This window comes from Pristiophorus japonicus, chromosome 7 (genome assembly GCF_044704955.1).
Source record: "Pristiophorus japonicus isolate sPriJap1 chromosome 7, sPriJap1.hap1, whole genome shotgun sequence".
NCBI lineage: Eukaryota > Metazoa > Chordata > Chondrichthyes > Pristiophoridae > Pristiophorus > Pristiophorus japonicus.
Window position 1 is genome coordinate 115,140,804 of NC_091983.1, and position 5,910 is coordinate 115,146,713.

Genomic DNA, 5,910 nt, shown 5'->3' on the forward strand with positions numbered 1-5,910 from the left:
TGTTCCTGTGCTGAAGAGTGATGGCACAGTCAGGATTTGTGGAGACGACAAGGTTACGATCAACCAAGTTTTGAAACAGGATCATTACCCGTTACCAAAGGCTGATGATCTGGTTGCAACGCTAGCCGGGGTAAAGTCGTTCGCCAAATTGGATCTGACGTCGGCCTATATGACACAGGAGCTTGGCGAATCGTCGGGAAAATTACGTGCATCAATACACATAAAGGGCTGTTCATTTACAACAGACGTCCTTTCGGAATTCGATCGGCAGTAGCCATATTTCAGAGAACCATGGAGAGTTTACCAAAGTCCATCCCCAGAACCGTGATGTTCCAAGACGACATTCTGGTTACAGGTTGTGACACTGCCGAACACCTGCACAACCTGGAAGAGGTTCTACGTAGTCTGAACAAAGTGGGGCTCAGGCTGAAATGTTCAAAGTGGGTCTTTATGGCACTGGAAGTCGAATTCCTGGGAAGGAAGATTGCTGCAGACGGCATCAGGCCTACGGACTCGAAAACAGAGGCCATCAAAAATGCATCCAGACCCCAGAATGTGACGGAGCTGCGTTCATTCCTTGCCTTCTCAGCAACTTCGGTAATTTCTTACATTATTAGTGCCACTGCACATGCTGCGCAGAAAAGGCGACAACTGGGTTTGCAGTGTATCTCAAGACAGGGCCTTTGAGAAGGCTAGAAATCTGTTTTGTTCCAACAAATTGCTGATTTTTTTTTTTTTTTTTGAAATTCGTAGCCAATCGTTCCAATTCTTTGTCAAATCACAAACGCCAGAGGTCACCTTGCACACGTCAAGGATCACTCTGCGCCAATGCTCTTAGCCAAAAGGCCTAGAGCCACTGCACCGTTCCTGGAAGTACTGCAATACCAGGTTCGTGCCATGGAGGTGGATGGGTCAGGTCCCCCACACACCTCCGTGGAGGTGGATGGGTCAAGCCACCCCACCCACCTCCTATTTCCAAAAAAGCAAGCATATACCTTCCTGATCCAGGGAGAACCACCTTGGGGTTATGATGGTTACTCCCCTGTCAGGTCAGTTACGCATGATCTTAGCCAAAAGGCCGAGAAGCAACAAATTGCTGATACATTACGACCCGTGCAAGCGTTTGGTATGGCCTGTGATGCACCATCACATGAGGTTGGTTGCGTGCTCCAACAATCCAATGAGTCGGGCAGACTACAGCCCGTTGCATACGTGTCGAGAAGCACGTCGAAAGCGGAAAGAGCCGACGGCATGGTAGAAAAAGAAGATTTAGCCTGCGTATATGGGGTTAAAAAAATGCACCAGTATCTGTTTGGGCTTCGTTTCGAGTTTGAAACCGATCACAGGCCGCTCATATCTTTGTTTTCAGAGCATAGAGGTATCAATACCACTGCGTCGTCCTGCATCCAGAGGTGGCCACTGACAATTTCTGCCTATGATTATGTCATTCGCCATAGGCCTGGCACCGAGAATTGTGCCGATGCATTGAACCGTTTCCCGTTGCCCACGCCGGAGGTGGAAACGCCACAGCCCGCAGACCTACTGTTGGTCATGGATGCCTTTGAGAGTGAAGGGTCGCCTGTCACTGCTCAACAATTTAGGATCTGGACCAGCCAGGATCCGATCTTATCAGTTGTAAAATGTTGTGTCCTTAATGGTGATTGGTCGGCCATTCCCAGGGAAGTGTGTGATGAGACCAAACCTTACAACCATCGCAAAGATGAACTTTCCATTCAATCTGATTGTTTGCTATGGGGTAATCGTGTTGTTATGCCCAAGAAAGGCAGGGAGCGATTTGTACAAGATTTACACAGTACCCATCCCAGTATTGTGATGATGAAAGCCATTGCCAGGTCTCACGTTTGGTGGCCTGGCATTGAATCTGATTTGGATCATGTGTGCATTAGTGCAACACTTGCATGCAGTTAAGCAATGCACCAGTGAAATCCTAGATAAGTCTGTGGTCGTGGCCATCCAAACCATGTTCGAGGATCCACATCGACTATGCGGGTTCTTTCCTGGGCAAAATATTTTTGGTGGTGGTGGATGCGTATTCCAAATGGATAGAATGTGTAATCATGTCATCCAGCACATCCACAGCAAACATTGAGAGCTTTTATGCCATGTTCACCACTCATGGTCTGCCCGACATCATTGTGAGCAACAATGGATCGTACTTCACGAGTTTGGAGTTTCAAGAGTTTAAGAGACTCAACGGTATCAAGCACGTAAGGTCAGCACCAGTCAAACCCGCGTCCAATGGTCAAGCAGAGTGGGCCGTCCAAACCATCAAGCAGAGCCTGAAACGCGTAACTCACGGTTCTTTGCAGGCTCGCTTGTCACGCATACTGCTTAGTTACAGGATGAGAGCCCACACGCTTATCGGACCCCCCTGCTGAACTGTTGATGGAGAGGTCTCAAGACCAGGCTCTCGCTTGTCCACCCTGATCTTAACGATCATGTCGAAAACAGACGTCAATATCAGCAGTGGTATCATGATCGCACTGCCGTGTCACGCAACATCTCTATTAATGATCCTGTGTATGTGCTAAATTATGGTCAAGGCCCCAACTGGGTCACTGGCACTGTTACAGCCAAGGAGGGTAACAGGGTGCTTATTGTCAGGCTTACTAATGGGAAAACATGCAGGAGGCACATTGATCAGACGAAATTGCGGCACACAGACGAACCGGAACAGCTTGAAGAAGACACCATCAATGACCAACTGATTCATATTCAGCCATCAGAAGACCCTGCTGTTATCAATGAATCTGGACCTTCAATCCCCAACATGGACACTGCTACTCCCATTCGATCAGCTACCCAGCCTCAAGTCATGAATGACTTGGAGAGCTCACCCAAATCTGAAATTGAACTGAGACGATCAACTAGGGAACGGAAAGCCCCGGACCGTCTCAATTTGTAAATAGGACTGATACCAAGATCTTGGGGGGGAATGATGTATGCATGGGTTTACCTGCCACCAGGGGGAGCGACCGTCAGAGGTCATTGAATCACAGACACACATGTGCAGACCTTGTATATAAAGAAAGCCTCAATGTTTAATCCTCACTTTGAGAGATAATAAAGTATAGTCAGGTCGCACCATATTGAGTTCACGGTACTAAGCCTATTGAGTTATTTCATATGCAACAGGGCACAGTATAGTTTGGGGGATGGGTATGTTCTTTGCAGCCAAGGGCATGAATCCCGAAGACTGTGTTGCCTGCCGGAGTTAACATATAAACAAAGAAAATAGATGCAGGAGTAGGCCATTCGGCCCTTCGAGCCTGCACCACCATTCAATAAGATCATGGCTGATCATTCACCTCAGTACCCCTTTCCTGCTTTCTCTCCATACCCCTTGATCCCTTTAGCCATAAGGGGCATATCTAACTCCCTCTTGAATATATCCAATGAACTGGCATCAACAACTCTCTGCAGTCGTGAATTCCACAGGTTAACAACTCTCCTCATCTCAGTCCAAAATGTCTTACCCCTTATCCTCAGAATATGTCCCCTGGTTCTGGACTTCATCAACATCGGGAACATTCTTCCTGCATCTAACCTGTCCAGTCCCATAAGAATTTTATATGTTTCAAGAGATCCCCTCTCATCCTTCTGAACTCCAGTGAATACAGGCCCAGTCGATCCAGTCTCTCCTCATATGTCAGCCCTGCTATCCCGGGAATCAGTCTGGTGAACCTTCGCTGCACTCCCTCAATAGCAAGAATGTCTTTTCTCAGATTAGGAGACCAAAACTGAACACAATATTCCAGATGAGGCCTCACTAAGGCCCTGTACAACTGCAGTACGACCTCCCTGCTCCTATACTCAAATCCCCTAGCTATGAAGGCCAACACACCATTTGCCTTCTTCACCGCCTGCTGTACCTGCATGCCAACTTTCAATGACTGATGTACGATAACACCCAGGTCTCGTTGCACCTCCCCTTTTCCTAATCTGTCACCGTTCAGATAATAGTCTGTCTCTCTGTTTTTACCACCAAAGTGGATAACCTCACATTTATCCACATTATACTGCATCTGTCACTCGTTTGCCCACTCACCTAAGTCGCCCTGCAGCCTCTTAGCGTCCTCCTCACAGCTCACATCGCTACCCAGCTTAGTGTCATCTGCAAACTTGGAGATATTACACTTAATTCCCTCATCCAAATCATTAATATATATTGTAAATAGCTGGGGTTCCAGCACTGAGCCCTGCGGCACTCCACTAGTCACTGCCTGCCATTCTGAAAAGGACCTGTTTGCTTCCTGTTTGCCAACCAGTTCTCTATCCACATCAGTACATTACCCCCATTACCATGTATTTTGATTTTGCACACCAATTTCTTGTGTGGGACCTTGTCAAAAGCCTTTTGAAAGTCCAAATATACCACATCCACTGGTTCTCCTTTGTCCACGCTACCAGTTATATCCTCAAAAAATTCTAGAAGATTTGTCAAGCAGTATTTCCCTTTCATAAATCCATGCTGACTTGAACCGATCCCGTCACTGCTTTCCAAATGTGCTGCTATTTCATCTTTAATAATTGGTTCCAACATTTTGCCTACTACTGATGTCAGGCTAACCGGTCTATAATTACCTTCCTTCTCTTCCCCCTCCCTTCTTAAAAAGTGGTGTTACATTAGCTACCCTCCAGTCCATAGGAACTGATCCAGAGTCGATAGACTGTTGGAAAATGATCACCAATGCATCCACTATTTCTAGGGCTACTTCATTACGTACTCTGGGATGCAGACTATCAGGCCCCAGGATTTATCGGCCTTCAATCCCATCAATTTCGCGAACACAATTTCCCTCCCAATAAGGATTTCCTTCGGTTCCTCCTTCTCACTAGACCCTCGGTCCCTTAATATTTCTGGAAGGTTATTTGTGCCTTCTTTCGTGAAGTCAGAACCAAAGTCTTTGTTTAACTGGTCCACCATTTCTTTGTTCTCCATTATAAATTCACCTGAATCTGACTGCAAGGGACCTATGTTTGTTTTCACTAATCTTTTTCTCTTCACATATCTATAGAAGCTTTTGCAGTCAGTTTTTATGTTCCCAGCAAGCTTCCTCTCATACTCTATTTTTCCCCTCCTAATTAAACCCTTTGTCCTCCTCTGCTGTGTTATAAAATTCTCCCAGTCCTCAGGTTTACTGCTTTTTCTAGCCAATTTATATGCCTCTTCCTTGGATTTAACACTATCCTTAATTTCCCCTGTTAGCAACGGTTAAGCCACCTTCCCCATTTTATTATTAGTCCAGACAGGAATGTACAATTGTTGAAGTTCGTCCATGTGATCTTTAAATGTTTGCCAGTGCCTATCCACCATCAACCCTTTAATTGTCACTCGGCAGTCTATTCTAGCCAATTCACATCTCATACCATCGACGTTATCTTTCCTTAAGTTCAGGACTCTAGTCTCTGAATTATCTGTATCATTATCCATCTTAATAAAGAATTTTACCATATTATGGTCACTCTTCCCCAAGGGGCCTCGCACAACAAGATTGCTAATTAGTCCTTTCTCATTTCACATCACCCAGTCTAGGATGACCAGCCCTTTAGTTAGCTCCTCGCCATATTGGTCCAGAAAACCATCCCGAATACACTCTAGGAAATCCTCCTCCACCGCATTGCTAGCAGTTTGGTCAGCCCAATCAATACGTAGATTAAAGTCGCCCATGATAACATAAGAACATAAGAACATAAGAATTAGGAACAGGAGTAGGCCATCTAGCCCCTCTAGCCTGCTCCGCCATTCATCAAGATCATGGCTGATCTGGCCGTGGACTCAGCTCCACTTACCCGCCCGCTCCCCATAACCCTTAATTCCCTTATTAGTTAAAAATCTATCTATCTGTGACTTGAATACATTCAATGAGCTAGCCTCAACTGCTTCCT

General features: G+C 46.0%; 1 pseudogene; it reads right to left on the reverse strand.

Moving 5' to 3' along the window:
- Positions 1-851: 851 nt before the first annotated feature.
- LOC139267592 (U2 spliceosomal RNA) lies at positions 852-1,090 on the reverse strand (annotated as a pseudogene).
- Between the last annotated feature and the right edge of the window lie 4,820 nt (positions 1,091-5,910).